We start from the raw sequence: 16,334 nt of genomic DNA, 5'->3' as shown, positions 1-16,334 counted from the left end.
CCAAATCCTACGTAAGCGTTTGACAAGTGTAGAGCTGGCGCTCTTTTCCATTCAACAAACTATGTGTGGCCCACACACAGAGACGTTCTACCGTAACACACGGAGTTACACTACATCTCACACAAACTAAATAACAATTGCCACGTGGATAATAGACCATGCATATCTCCATCAAACACTAGTGGCAAATTTATATTTTGCTTTGCAATTCTCACGTTTGGCGACAAAATCCGCCTTTGCCACATCTTTCTCTCTCGTTTGTTTGTGCTCCGAAAATTAGCTGATATTATTTTCTGTTAGAACCTGCAAAACGGATTCTAGTGGAGCTGGATATTATTATTTTATTAAGTAATAATCGAAAAAGGCATCATCAGTTCATCACTTATCACTCATTTAAAAAAAGGCTGGAAGAGCACTCACGTATCACGACTCACTCCTTTCCGTGAACAAGAGCAAATGGTGGTATTTAGGACTGGACCACTTTTCATATGAATTATCAATGTGGACAGCACCTAGCATATTTGTCTTTATGCAAAACCTCGAAAAAAGACCCTCACTCCCGTGACATATATGAAAATCACCTCAAAAATTATCTAAGAGCAAGTCTAATAGAGAGCTATTAAATTGGGCTGCTAAAAACGTGTTACATAGGATTCCAATAATATTTTTTAGCAGTTGTTAAATTCAGGAGACAGACGAACGAAAACTCTGTCGTTTGTTAAGTTGCAACAGACAGCAGAAAGTGTGTTGTCTATATAGTCCCGCTAAAACGCAATTTTTTTCTTCTCTTATCTCGATCTCCTCACTCTTTCACTTCTCAATTTCCACTTTTTGCACCATACTAGTAAGTTTTTCTCTCTCTCTATCTATTGAAATTCAATTTTATTGAGGTTATTTTATTTGATTGATTTTGAGTTGTTTTGATTGTAAAGATTATTTTGATTAGTTTGTTTGCAGTTAAATTTAATTTAAAGAGTGTTAAAATGTTGAAATTGTTTGTTTGTAGTTAAATTGAAATGGAATTTGTGGTGTTTATATTGTTTGTTTCAATTGTATTATTTATTTAATTTTGTGGTGTTTTGTGAAATGAATTGATTATAAATGTTGAAATTGTTGGATTGATGTTAATACTATAATTGGTTGAAGTAGTGATTTTTTAAATGGTTTGATGTTGAAATATGTTTAAAGTAGTGACTAGTGACGTTGACGTTAAAATGCGTTTGAAGTGTTGTGTTTTGTTTAATTGTTGTTTGAAGTAATAGAAGGATGTTGATTGAATTGCAGGTGTCACTCAAAATAACTATGTACAGACTAGGTAGGGCATAGGCCTCCCCTTAATTTGTGTTAAAAGAAAAAATAGTAGTACTGTATATGTTTTTTTAGGCCCACAAATTAACCACACTTTGTGAGGAAAATCAAATAGTATATTAGTTAATAATGATGCCCACCTAGGTAGATTATTTACATGCATACAATCTATACTTATTTTTGTTAATTGGGTAATTTTTTTATTAATGCATTATTTTATAATATTTTATTTTTTATTTTTTTGTTAAATCACATCTTTTACTTAAATTGAAATAGGCACTAGGCCAGAATCTCTATGAGACTATCCAAATCTAACTCCTTAAACTTTCTGTGAACAAGATCATGAGAATTTCTCCATTGACCATTCTACTTATCTACTCAAAATTACATTACTTAAAACTATAAGAAATCCTACTAATTACTAATGTAAATGCAACAACATATACTAATATTTATTGATTGTGTATTTTGTAATGGTTGTTTTTCTATTAATTTGTTGACCTTATCGTCATTGATCACTTTGCGCTAGGCCCCCCTTGGTAACAAGGGTAAACGATTTTTCGGTCAAAATCAGTTAGTAGATTAACAAAAGAGTCAACGTCAACACTAAACGATGATGAAGATGAAAACAAAGTCTATAATTTGTAAAATCATCAAGTTCTTCCATTTCCGGACCTAATCGATCCACTAACACATCCTATATTGGCTAGAAACCCGGAAACACACATCTCTTATCGTGTTAGTGTAAATTGGTAAACATTTGATCATTAAATTTGATTTTTTTTTAACATCCTAATTTGTGTTTTCTTTTATTTGAATGAAGTGTTTTGAATAAATGTTTAGGTGGCGGGAATATGAAATTACGGTGTTGTTGGACATCCATGAACACTTGGTGGAAAATAATGGTTGTCAAAGGAGATTGTTTTGCAGACATATGAAATGAAAATTTACAGTCTCCATTTGAGTAATTATTTCGATATGGTTATCAAAACGCTGAACGTGGTTTAATATATATTTTGATCGAGTGGTGGTGGGACACAACTCACACTTTCTACTTTCTGCAAGGCAAGATAGCTAAGCATCACTCCAATGGATGTCACTATGCTCACAAGAATGAGCGTAGGAAAAGGAAAGGTAGTCAGGTTTGGAGAATGTCGATACTCGACTTTTGATTACACAGAGGAGTGTTAGCCCAATAAAAGGGCAGAGCATTGGTCTAAAGGGGGTATCAAACCTTCTTTTTTTGTGAATGAGTTCATGGGCAAGACTAAAGAGAGTGACAAAGGTTGGTGCCCAACGGGTACAGATCGAAAGAGATACTTGCGAACTTTATATTTTTACTTAATCTCGCAGTGTTTCTTCACCACGGGTGATAGTTCACTAAGATTAGGTTAGATAATGTGTTTGTCATGGTTAGAATACATTCATGAGTTTGATTGGAGTGGTGCTATGTTTGGAGCTTTAATTTACGTAATGGATCAAGCGTGTCGAATTAATAATAATGTTGCAAATGGTCAATGTGGTGGCTTCACCCCTCTTTTACATGTAAGTTTTAAATTTTTAGTATTATAATTTTATATTAAATTACAAGTTTGTTTTTATATTTATTTTATTATAGTATTGGTGGGCATGAGTAAGTACCTACAATGGCTCCACTTCTGAGAACGAACATGGACTGTGATATCATCCCATGGATTAAAGCATGGATGAATGACTATAGAGAATGCCAATCTGGTCAAGGTCCCCACAACATTTACTTAGACCATAACTAACTCGAGACTAGATCGACATTGGTGATATAGTGGACACCATAGTATACTACAAAGTATTTGTAATTAAATGTTGAGGATGTAGTTAGGGGATACTATGGATGATGGTTAGATACGTAAGGTGATTCGTGGGTACGTCGTTCATATGATCTTACAATGCGCCGAGTCATCTTTGAGTTTGGTGGTATCATCATGTGGTACCTGGGAGATAGGTGTTGGCACAAAATCGTTGGAACACCTTTCATCCCACACCCTCCTCCGAAGAATATGTGCCCATTAGAAAAAGCTAGTCAGTGGAGGTTCTACCTTAGAAATAATGAAAACTTGTGCCACAGGTTTCACTATATTTAGATTTGAATGGTGACTACGACAATTATTGGGATCACATCTCAAAATGTCTTATATTGTCTGCTAACATGTATAGAGTTGCTAACATGGACTTTGTGACATAAAGGCTATTAGAAGTGATCATCTGCAAATCCCACCCCGATGAGCCCTACTCTTTATCTCAAGGTCCTTATGAGGTTTTTGCTCCACCTCCTTTCGATCTGGGTAACCCAACATGGAGTTATGGTTGCATGGTTACATCTCAGGAAATCCATGTCGCCATACTTATACCTCACGTTGATCAAAGTTATCTTCGAACCTTGTCCCGGATTTTGACACTCTAGATGAGGTTAGTATTTGGTTTATTTTGAAACTTGAATTATATTTGGTTTTATAGTGATGATTTTTCTTAAAGTTATTGATTTTTTTGTAAACTACACTTAGGGCTCGATATGCCAAGTCACAAATAATGATGCATGGGATGTGTGACTCATTTATGACTACAATCGACAAGTACTATCATTATTTGGTGGCCGAGCGAGAAGAGAAGAAAAAGTCATAGGATAGAGCCGCGGAGTTAATTAGAAGCGCAGTTGATAGAAATAACATTGCGATAATCACGACAAGGGAGTAAATAAAAAAGAGGCAACCTGGTGAGGGTTCAAGCCGAAGTTAGTTTAGAATTTTTTTTATAGTTGTATTAATTGATGTTTGTATGGATTATATTTAATGAATTAATTGAATTATGTTTGTTTAATGAATGGATTTTCTTTAGTTAAATGGATGTGTGGATTGTTGAGTTCTGGAATGAATGGAATGAATTGTGGATTTAATGGAATGAATTGGTGAGTTGTGGAATGATTGGAATGAATTTGTATATGAAAAGAAGAACAAGTGCTTTCAGTTTTTGCGTCTGTAAGGTACAGATGGCAGAGTTTTTGTCGTCCGTCCCCATTTAATTAAAACGTGCGGTAGAAACTATGTCGTCCATCCCCTGACAACTTATTTTGGCAGCTGCTAGATAAGGCCACAAATTTAGCTGAGTTTATCACACCAGCCAAATTTAAGACCGTTCTAACAACCCCATTGGAATGACATTTTGGTGTTTGGAGTGTTATATGGCCCTTTAGCACTCCATATATATAGCACCTCATTGGACTTGCTCTAAGAGCGTTAATTGTCTAATAATAGGGGCATTTAGGGCTTTGGTCCTATTTATAGCAGTGATATTAGGCCTTGGTCCATTCATAGTTGGAAATTAGATTTTAATCCTATTTCTTCTAGTCAAACACATTGATTGTGATCAAACTGTCCAATTTTAGCTTAATACATACCTAGAATACCCATACACGTGCATCTCACACGTTTGTTTAATTTCAGTTTTATAGACTATGACACAAGTTATATATTACCTTTTACTGTAAGTAGGTTAATTAGGTTTTGGTCCTACTTTCTGCCATTACCAATTGAATTAGCTAGTAATGTTTGAAGAATGTATATAACATAAGTTGAGAAAGTGGGATTGGGTTTTGTTGTTCATCTTAGATCATTTGTTAGGAAGGAATAGTTTTGATGGTTGGAAAAATCTCTTACTAAACTTTTCTAATCTTTCTTTAACTTGTTCTTGATGTTAATGGTGGAAACAAAATTAAAACCATAGATTGAAATAAGAAAACATGTATGGAAAGGGTTGGTAAGAAAAACTTGCTCACAAAATTATACTCATTTGAACTTGTCAAATGAGTATAACTAGTGTTTTGAGGTTTGATGCAAGACTAAAAAGAAGTAATGAAAACTTTGTATTGAAGACAATCAAAACTTAATTCATTAACTAAACTTGAGAACATGAAATGGAAAACAAGCAAATAAATAAACTTTTTAATTAAAACATGTTAATCTAAATATTAATTATAGGGTATGAAAAATAAATACAAACCAAAATTGGTTTGGATCCTAACTACTTTGGATAACTAATTCTTTACATCTCTTTGGTTTATATAGGACACCAATTACCTAATTTCCCCTTCTTGAGGATAAAATTAAGCTTTGTGGGCTTTTGACTTAAGCCCATCTAATTGAATTCTTGATTTGGCTTTAAGTCATTGAGACTTCAGTTTTTGGCTTTGACTCCTTCAGAGTTTGACTTTGACAATTGACTTTTCCTTGGACTTTCCATAGCATCTTGAATCCTTATAAGAAGCGTCAATAATGTATATTTAGGTGCTATAATGCATCCTTTGTTATAAATGGTCTGTAACCTACAAAAAGCAGAAAAACCATAAGTTGTTTGTTCATTGAGTATAAAAAGGGAATAATTGTAGTAATGTAAAGGGAATAAAACGTACATTTGGGGACTGATCAGTATACCTCTTGTGCAATGAAATATCGAATATGTGATCTACCCATATTTGAATGTTGCATGCTCTACTGTGAAGATATGTTATGGAAAAGATGACATCTAACATCTCCGTTTATAAAGGAAAAGAGTATATACCATTGGGTTGTAACGACTCTATTTTTATGATCGCTGGATTATAGGTTACAGATTGTGACAAATGTCCTCATGCTCAATTTGTATGACTGTTTGGTTTCGCAAACTTACAATTTGCATGTGATACACACGCATAAGGGTAGTCTAGCCATTATGTGATAATTGGACACCTTGACCATAGTCAACTGACAGTTTACGAGTTTGACTAGCAGAAATAGGACTAAAGTCTAATTTCTAGCTATAAATAGACAAAGGCCTAATATCACTACTATAAATAGGACCAAAATCTAAATACCCCATTTTAATATCTATAGAAACAAAATGAGAAGCTAAGAGCAAGTCCAATAGGGGTGTTAAATAGGTTGTTAAAGGCCAATGGGGCTACTAGAAAGTCTTAACTTTTGTTGGTGTGATAAACTCAACTAAATTTGTTGCATTGTCTAGCAGCTGCCATAATTAAGTTTCGGGAGACAAACGACACAATTGTTGATGTCCATGTGTTAAATTTCGACAAACGGTAGAAATTGTCCCGTCTATCCTATCTATTTCAATTTAAGTTGACAAACTAATGGATTGTGATGTCTGTATCCATTTAGCACTTCAAAACATAAAAGCCAATTGGAATTAAATTTAAGGTTTTGGGATGCCATATTTGGCTGGCAAGATAAAAATGCCAAAAATCCTATGTGGCAAGATTTTAGCAGTTCCTTTTAGCAGCCCTCTATTGGACTTACTCTAATAAAGTTATACAAAATGTAGATACTACAATGTAGAGAATTGTTCAAATGAGATAAAGGTATTAGTTGATTTTAAAAAAATAGGTATGTAATAACTTGATAATATGTATCACATTTTTATTGCCTTTATTATTAGTAGAAGCTTAAGCATGTTCCACTTTTTTTTTTTTTTTTGGAGAAAATTCCGGATTATATTTGTAAAAACTAAAAAGAGAAAAACAAGAAGATTTCTTGGTTTTTGTCAAATAATATATAGGTAGCTTGATAATTTTAGGGCTCTTTTAAATTATGGGCCCTATGTTGTCACACAACTCGCAAACCCTCAAAGTTGGCCCTGTATTGACTGAATATATACAAAATTAGGTGAAAATTTCTTAAAATTGGTGGATCAGATGTTGCATATTGTAAATTTTTTTTTGCTAAAAGGTAATTTATTCAAATAAAATAAATGGTTACAAAAAAAAAAGAATATGAAGTGTAAGAACTTGATAGTATGGGTATCATCAGTCGTGTACCCACCTATTACATCCAAAATTTAGATAATGAATCGAAAGTAAGTAGTAAAATAGTTTTCCATGTTTGTCACAAACAGAGATTTAGTGTCCCACCATTTATTTTCACCTTTTTGCAATGTTGCACCATGTCTCACACAGTTGTCCGCATATTGGAAATACTAATATTAAACATCTGATTATCACCAATGATTTCTTATTTATCATGATATTTTCCATGGTATTTGTGAATATAGTTTTTTTTTCATGATTATTTTCCATGATTTCTTATTTCCATGATTTTTTTTTGAAAAGTGTTCTTTTTAATGTTTAAAACATCGAACAATGATGTATAACTTTCCCACCGAATGGCATAACATTTTTCTTGATTATTATAGGGGTTTTTTTTTTTTTTTTTTTTTTTGGTATTAATTTTCCAGATTGAGTTTTCCATACCAAGTAATACAAAATTAGATTGAATGCCAACTCGCGCGATCAATCACAAATGTTGCATCTTCCTGCGTAAGCGTGTGTTTGCTTTGGTCCTTGTGTTTATTCTGCATAGTTGTTGATCTCAGCTCCATCGAATCTATGCATGCCCCCTTTAAACATGAGGGGAGAACACCGTTTTTATTATTTGTTAATTAGCTCCCCCTGCTAAAGCAACAAAGGATCCTTGATCATGTTCACCACTTTCTCGCTTGCCCTATTTGTATATGCACTAGTATGTGATCCATGTTACGCACCGATTCTTGATTCTTGTAAGATTTTGTATAAAATGATACATTGTATTAGATCCATGTCAAGTTGCTGCATCAACAACAATGATCAAGAATTAGAAAAATATATCAAACCTATATTTGACGTTTTTCGTTTGAGTCAATTTGTCACTATGAAGGAAATGGCTTACAATAGTGCAGGAAGATATTACTAAATAATGAAATATGACTAAATAATGAAATATGACGTAGGTGCTTACAATTAGGCAGGAAGTATTACTAAATAATGCAAAATAGGAAGTAGCTTAGGCCCTTGCGATTGTGAGGGGGAGGCATTACTAAATACTGAAAAATACGAGAAATAAAACACACAGTTATTTGGTTATTAATTTATCATATGGGATTCAAGAAAATCGAAATCTAATAGTGTAGAGATTTGCAAACTTCACATAGGATTGATGAGGCTTAACCCAACACAAATATGGGCTTTTCATGCTCAAATTTAAGTTTCTTTTTAGATGGATTGAAAAAGAATGGGTATTAAATTTAAAGCCCGTAATGGTTGAAGTTTCATAATTGTGTTGTGTGACCCCTGATCTTTTACTACTTTAAAAATCCTGAACCCCACCAACAGTGCCACAATAGTAATTTAATATTTAAAAAAATGACTCTTAGTCATTTTTTTGTGACTGTTTTGCCCTTATAATTTTGAATTACAAATTTACCCCTATACCAAAGCAAAATAAAAAAAAGTAAATACTACATACAAAAAAATTAAATAAGTAATTCAATTTTTGGAGATGCATGTGTTTAAGTCAGAGGTGTGTAGCACCTTGTAGCGCCCCAAACCGATCTCTTATCCAAGATCGGTATTTCACACGGGGATGCTAAGTAACGTCAAAATTTTTAAATAATAGATATATCCTAATATAAATTTATAATTAAAGACAATTAAAGAAATAACTAAATTATTACATAACAATTTAAAAGGAATCAATTTAGAACTTAAAAAAACAATTAAAAGAACCGCTAAAAGAACCGCCTTAGCCAATCAGAATACACTTCATATTAAATTTTTCTTAGTGAGCACATACGCTTTTTCATGTCTTCTGGGAGCCTGTTTTTCCTTGTCATTTAACACTTTCTAACACGCAACATTAGATGGTTAGTCAGTATAAAATAATCAATGTGAATTAAATTTATTAATAGCTGACAAGATTTACGTAACGGCTTACCTTTCAACTACATTGCCCTGCTTGGCTAACCACTTTTCTTATAAAATCCTCCGCGTGCTTAATTAATTGAACAAATATTTAAGAAAACATGTAAACAATCAACGTTAATAACTATTGTTAGATATTACGTACTACGAGATTAAGATCATGCTTACGTAGAATCATATGTTAAAACCAAATTAAACAATAATAACATAGATAGAATAACTGGTTTCTTTGTTACAAGGGGTGGGGTTTTCCTATGGAAGCGGTTGAGCCGTGTGGAAGGGGTGGGGTTTTCCTACGTACCCATTTAGGGATCAAGCCAATCATAGTTTTCCTATTGGGTGTAAAGATCTATGGGAATGGATTAAGCCATTCCGATGAGGAAGGCGGCGTGGGCTCCTCACTCATGCTCTAATCATGTAACGTTCACTAACCGATTCTCAACCTTGAATCGGTATTCTACATGTACGTCACTTCACTTCTAATCTTTCGAGATTTCCCCGAATACTCAATCAAACAAACAACTCTCAATACCAATAAAAGAATATTAACTTATTTATACTTGAACTAACCCAAATATAATTATGCTAGAAAAATAAACAATAAATTTCACGTGGCCTAGCATTGTCCCTAGCAAATGGCATATGAGTGACTTGGAGGCGGCCTGGTAGAGGCCTACAACGGCCTAGAGATAACTTGAAGCAACCTGTAGAATGGCCTAGTGCGGCCTGGCAGAGGCCAAATGGTGGCCTGTAGCAACCTGGCTAGCATGTGTTTAAATACTAGATTCGGTTAACACATATGAACTGTCTTTCCAGCCAAACCAACTCCTTCATAAAATTTCTTTAAGTAATAATAATCAATAATCTCCTAAGTACCCACCAAAACAAAACCTGCTGTATAATATGAACCCATGTCTACTGAAACAATTAGAAAAGGACAAGAGAAAATCATAATCAAAGTGTAACTAACATGATATTTGAAAGTGGAGAGAAAACACACAAAACAATAGCTAATCCAATTTAATAGAATATGCACAAATATTTCTACCCAAGCCCACACAAAAGCCCAATTCAAACAACTATCCAAATCCATATCAAAACTCATATCAAACCCCGCCAAATATATAAATGTTAAACCTCCACCAATCGGATTCCAATTAATGGTATAAATAATAAATTCCCCTAGATAATAACTACACATCAACTAATTGTGTAAACCACTTAACAATTTATTCTTGTCAAATACAACTACGCCAGTCCACATCAAGTCAATTATAACAAGACAAGTCGAACGCGTAATTTCTTACATAAATATTAAAATATAATGAAAAATGACTAGAATACCTGTTACTAAAATCCGGGTCATTACACACCTGCATCAGACTAGTCAATTTAAGCACTCCCCATGAATCTACATATTTTTTTGACTCTAATGGTGGATTTCTAATGTCCACATCCTACAGTGATCTTCGTGATCATGATGTAGACATCTTCGTCCCAAAAATTCAAAAATCGAGTTAGGCCAGTTTCATTTGGAGTTATTAACCTTTGTCAAACACTTTCTTGTAAAAAAATTTGAAGTTTTTAGAGTGGGAAAATCTTATCCATCTCTCCCTTTGGATAAAATTTGGTAGAGAAAAAGTTCCTTATTTTCCCACAATTTAATATTTGCTACTAGTATTTGCCTAATTAAGTAGGAATTTTTATCAAGCACGCCCTTAGAATCCATATAATATCCTTCAATTTTAGATAGGGATGTCAAGGGGCTGGACTAGGGCCGAAGCCGATTGAATCCGAATCGATAAGATATGAACTTAGACTTTAAATTTGGCTGGATGAACTTATTGGGCTAAAACCCTATCGGCTTCCAATAACGGCTCTATCCGGTTTTGATTTGATTTTAAGTATAAGAGCATCATCAAAATGTTTCTATATTTTTTTGTGACACCTCAGCATTTTTAGTCAATCAAAATTTCTAAAAACAAGTCAAACACCAACTCTGTTTAGACAAAATTTGGGTTTTTATTTCGAACGGGAATAGTTGTCCCGTTCCAAATTAAATTTGTTTTAAATGGCAAAATATGTCCCGTTCCTGTTGAAACAATTTTTTTTTAAAACGCGCGCATTTTTTAGAAATCGAGCCGTTTTAATTTTTTATTAAAAAAAAATGTTGGACGGCAGTGAGACGGGACAACTTGTCCCGTGTGGCTCATTTCTATATTTCTCACTAATTTGGTCTGGAATTTGAGAATTGTTAGAATAGAAATCAAGTTTTAACAGCACGTTGGGGACGAAAATTGCCAAATTTTTTGTCAACTGTCACATTAGAAATCAATTTTAACAATGCGTTGATGATGCTCTAACCCATACTATGTGAATACGAAGAAAAATAGATCAAAATGCCTGTATGGTCTAGTAGAATAGGAGTGGCTAGAGCACATTGTTGCAACTTGCAACTCAAGAGAATCTAAGGTTCAATTCCCAGCAATGATATCACTTGGGCCAGACCCAAACAGCGTTGAATCCGAAAGGACCTTGACCTTGAAAGATCCGGCCCATTGATGTGGGTGCCCAAAGTTACGACAGATGGAAATTGGACCAGCGAACGAGTCGATGCTGAGAGAGCAGTAGGGCACCAAATCACGAGAAAGAACTTTGCTGGAAAACACGACCTCCTCGTGTACCACCAGGTCATCAATTAGATAATAAATTATGGCGAAAAACATTAAACATGAGATGGCAAATATAGAGGAGTCCGATTAGACTTGATACATATGGTCATATGGATCCTTGATTCCCTGTACCTGCTCGATTTATGTCCACTTCACTGGCTCACTGGCTCACTCAATAGTCCGAGATAACTAGAACAAAAAATGTCTTTAATACAGAGAAGCGAGAGAAGCCGCCTTTCTGCCCCACCATTCGAAAGGCAAATAAAGTCGGACAGCGTTTCAAATTTGGCCACATGACATTGCCCATGTGCCACATAAACGATCAATCCATAGTCTATTTTATCCATTGACATCACCACCTGGTTGTCTAGTACGATAAAGAATTGGCAGCTTGAATGATTCAAATTTTCGCTACTGTTGGTTGAGACGAAACTTGAGAACGTGCAAGGATAAGTAAGCGAAAAAAATAATGCTAGGATTAAGGAGTTAGCTAACCAAAAATGTTAAATCAAAATACTACTGCATGTGGAATTAGAAAGTGTTTTACCCGCATTACCTTGGAGGCTCCGATCGAGTGTACTTCCCCACTTTGAAAATTTTTGTTGCTCTTAGAGCTGTACGCCTGTACACCACACTTTGCCTATATGCACACTGCACCCGTGTACCACAAATTCACAAGTAGTCCCGGTAATTCATTGCAAATCGTGTGTATTTCAGAAAAGTCCTATATTCCTAAATGTGGCTTCCCAATGCTCATTTGGGAAGAATCTAAAATGCTAGTTTCCCAATTTTATTATCATGATGGGTGACATTAATGATTTTGCACAAAAATTTCTAGTTCAATTGGTTGCGTACTTCTACTTCTCTTTTCATAGGAGATGTTGCAAGTTCGAATTTCACCAAGTGTTGGTTGGGATTTTTTTATTGTGTAATTATGTGATGGGTTTTTGAGCTAGGTGAGTCTTCGGGCTAGTGACAAAGGTGCTGCTATGATAGGTGAACCAAAAAGCAAAAGCAAGTCCTCGTGAACAAAGTGGAAACGGTTGGGTTTACTCAAAATGATGTATCGGCGAGAGCTTTTGGGGTTGATGAGCCTTCGGACTAGTGTCCCTCCGGGATTGATAAGCCTTCAGACTAGGGTCTTCCGGTGTAACCGGTGTGGGTCTACCTTAACCCTCTAAATATTTAAAAAAAAAAAATGATTTTATACAATTTGAAAACATATCTCTATTATTTATAAAAAGTGTGGGTGAGTGAGCCAATTGAGCTGTATATCGGTTCTAACAAGTGTTATTTTTATTTACATGTCTTGTGTTAGCCAAGTACAAACCATTTGAGTCACAAAAATATCAATACAAAAGTCCATATATTTTATCTATTTTGTTTTAGAGAAATACCCTACCACTAAAACATAGTACATGTAAAATACTGGCAGTTTTTGTTTTTGGGGATGGAAAACATGGTGGGGGACCAAAATCATAAGTGCAAAACTCGTGCATATTTGGTAGTGAATGTTATTCTTCCATCGTTGATGAGTAGTTTATTACAAGGAACTAACAACAATAGGTACCAAATTAGTTAGTTGAGGTAAGGAAAAATCATGCAATGATTTTGACATGTATGTTAACAGCATTTGACAAATGTACATTGGAATGAATCGCTACAGAAATAAGTTGGCTCATACTTCCGTGTTTAATGCCTGAATTGTGATGCCTAGACGTCATTATGATGATTGAATCCAATTTTTTGACGCTAATACGGGGGATAGAAAATACCAACTTTCTAAAGTTAGATGAGTGTTTCACTGTCATTTTCTGAACTTAGAATCAGAATTTGACCAGTCCAGCAAAGGGCGAGGGCACATGGAGGGCCAACAAAGTGGACCCAAATGATTGCCCAAATCACGCAACACAACAAACTTGTAGCAAGCTCATGCGTGGGGGTCTTGCCTATTTTGCCTGACCACTTGGTAAAGTTGGAAGACGATGTCTAATCTTTCCCCAATTCGCCTAGGGTCCATTGGCTTTAGGTTTATTCTCTTTTTTTGATAAAAGCCAATACAATTACGTGTGATCAACCGAATCACATTTGTTTTTTTTTAAGAAAAGGATGAATTGGATTTTGATCATTTAGAATCGGAAAATATATTATATTATATACAACAAAACATAAATCCAAAGAGAATTCAGGATCATACATTATATGAACTCCACCACCAAAAGTGAATTTATAAGATAAATTGAGAGTTGATTTTTTGTGAAGATAGTCTTCTCATAATAGAAATTCTCTCTACAAAAAAATCAGGAAAAACAAAAATGTTTAATTTTGTCAAAAATTGTTTTGAAATTTGAAAAAATTTAAACCGTTAGATAATTTTATAACATTGTAACATTGTAAGTAAATTTTGATACGGTTAGACATCTTCAAATATACTGATTTTTTTTTTTTTTTTTTTTCTAAAAATGATCTATATTGTGGAGAGAACATCTCCATCAAAAACCAGTTTCTAATTCATTGTTTTTCATAATAGAGTTTTTTTAGAATTCATATAAGTAGAGTTCATATAACAGACATATTATGATTATATTGATAATAGTTATTATAAGTTAGTGAATAAGAAATTATTATCTTCACTTGGGAAATTAATGACGTGAAAATATCTATATGATTTGATTTCCGAGCTTTGAACATAAAATATCTTCTACTTTAAATAAAATTCCTCTAGCTACAATATCAGTTTTCACTTTTGCCCATTTTATCTTTCATTTATTTGAAGTATTGTTCGAATCAATAGAATGTAATAAGCTATATCTTAGGAAGGTACAAAAGTAATTTAGTTATCACTTTCCATCGATAGGACATTTCCTTTCCAATTTTATCTTCTTTTGTTTTCAAAAATTACAATCCTTTCAAAATCCAATAGTGTTAATTTGAATTGAAGTAAAGATATATATGTCACTTTAATCCAATCAAACTTTTCAACAAAACACATTGCCCAATATATGTCACTTCGTTGGAAAAGTGATTTTTTTTTTCAAATATTTTTTTTTTCCAATTATGCCTTTCCTCGTTTCATTAATTTATAATATCCAAAACACAAAAATCGAGTAAATTCAATTAAAGATAATGGTGGATCAATAATTTACAATTATATTAATAAGGAAGTATGTGTGTGTGTGTGTGTGTGTTTTTTTTTTTATGAAGTATAAATTTTTATTAATAATGATAATGAGTTTTATAATTAATTAAAACAAGCGTGGAACAAACTGCGCCGCAAGTCATTTTTGAATTATAAATTCTATCATTCTAAATACAAACTCGTTAGGACCAACTGCCATTACGTTCATAACTTTCAGCAATCTTTCAAGAGCTCAATAGACTGTTGTGCTAAGAAATCGAAAGTGTCAAAACTGAACAAAATAAAACAATGTTGGTTAACCCTATAAATATCCTCGTATTTCTCAATCTTCATTGTCGTTGCTCTATTAGCTGCTTCTCCCACCTCAAAGACTCAATTTCCAAACCCTACAAACGGAAATGCTCTAATTACATAAACACATAAACATACACATGTTTTCCCTCAGACTAACTGTAGATAGATCAATACATCCGTAGACCGAAGTATCGATCTACTCTCAATCGGATCAATGAAAAAATTGACAGGAGTCTCTTTCTTCACTTGTACCCCAGTCCTCCAAAATACATCACATAAAATTTCTGACATGATCATGTCGATATTTAAAATTTGAAAAATGTCTACAATGTGTTGTATGGTCTCCGAAAACACTTAGTCTACTCTTTTTGCAAACAAGGCATAAACCACCATCAGAGTACAAATAAATCATGAGACGGTACCGGAGAATAGAATGATACTCTACCAACGACATACGCTATCCAAATCCCTTTATCGGAATAATAAATAGAAAATCATTTGCATGTTATGATTGCAAACATCCAATAATGAACTTTTTTGACGAGCAAATAAAACAAATTCCCTCTCATGACTAGCAACAGTCTTACTATATAATGCTTCCGCCAAAACTTTTTGTGGTTTTGAAGGGACGGTAGCATTTACAGCCAGAAAATTGAGGTCAAAATTGGGTAGACAGAGACTCAATACACTGTTAGCAACATCAAAAATCTCATATAAAGGCACTGGACCACAACTCCTAAAAATGTGGTTCTGGATCTCAGAAACCTGATAATGAGAGGCCATAAAAACAAAAGTAGAGACATTAGTTGCACAATAAATACTTAATCTACCAAGACGTAATGGAAGTGTTGATAAACGCCACTATAAATTATTTTTTTGTTTTTTTTAAATCAAAAATATATTTATTGATATGAAAAATAAATAAAACAAACGATTTAGAGGTCAAACGCGCTATAAATTTTGTCGCTAGCCCCTTCTGAATAGCAAAACCAATTCTCCTAAACACATATTTGTAAAAATTAAAATGAAATTGAAAATACTGGAAATGGAAATAAATGTTTATTACTAGGCAGCTTATTATTCAAGTTGAAACATGAAAGTGTTTACTTTTAACATTTATTTAATAATAGGGATTAACAAATAAATTAAAATAAATTAGACTTAT

The 16,334-nt window shown here is 33.6% G+C and overlaps 1 long non-coding RNA gene across 1 annotated transcript; it reads left to right on the top strand.

The window, feature by feature from the left end:
* Positions 1–539: 539 nt before the first annotated feature.
* Positions 540–4,207, top strand: LOC147473485 (uncharacterized). The gene is made up of 2 exons (XR_015210416.1): positions 540–844; positions 2,132–4,207. It is a non-coding gene; the product is annotated as an uncharacterized LOC147473485 (long non-coding RNA).
* The last annotated feature ends 12,127 nt before the right edge of the window (positions 4,208–16,334 follow it).

This window comes from Coptis chinensis, unplaced genomic scaffold, assembly GCF_015680905.1.
Source record: "Coptis chinensis isolate HL-2020 unplaced genomic scaffold, ASM1568090v1 utg2490_pilon_pilon, whole genome shotgun sequence".
Lineage (NCBI taxonomy): Eukaryota > Viridiplantae > Streptophyta > Magnoliopsida > Ranunculales > Ranunculaceae > Coptis > Coptis chinensis.
This window is presented reverse-complemented; position numbering and strand designations above follow the sequence as displayed.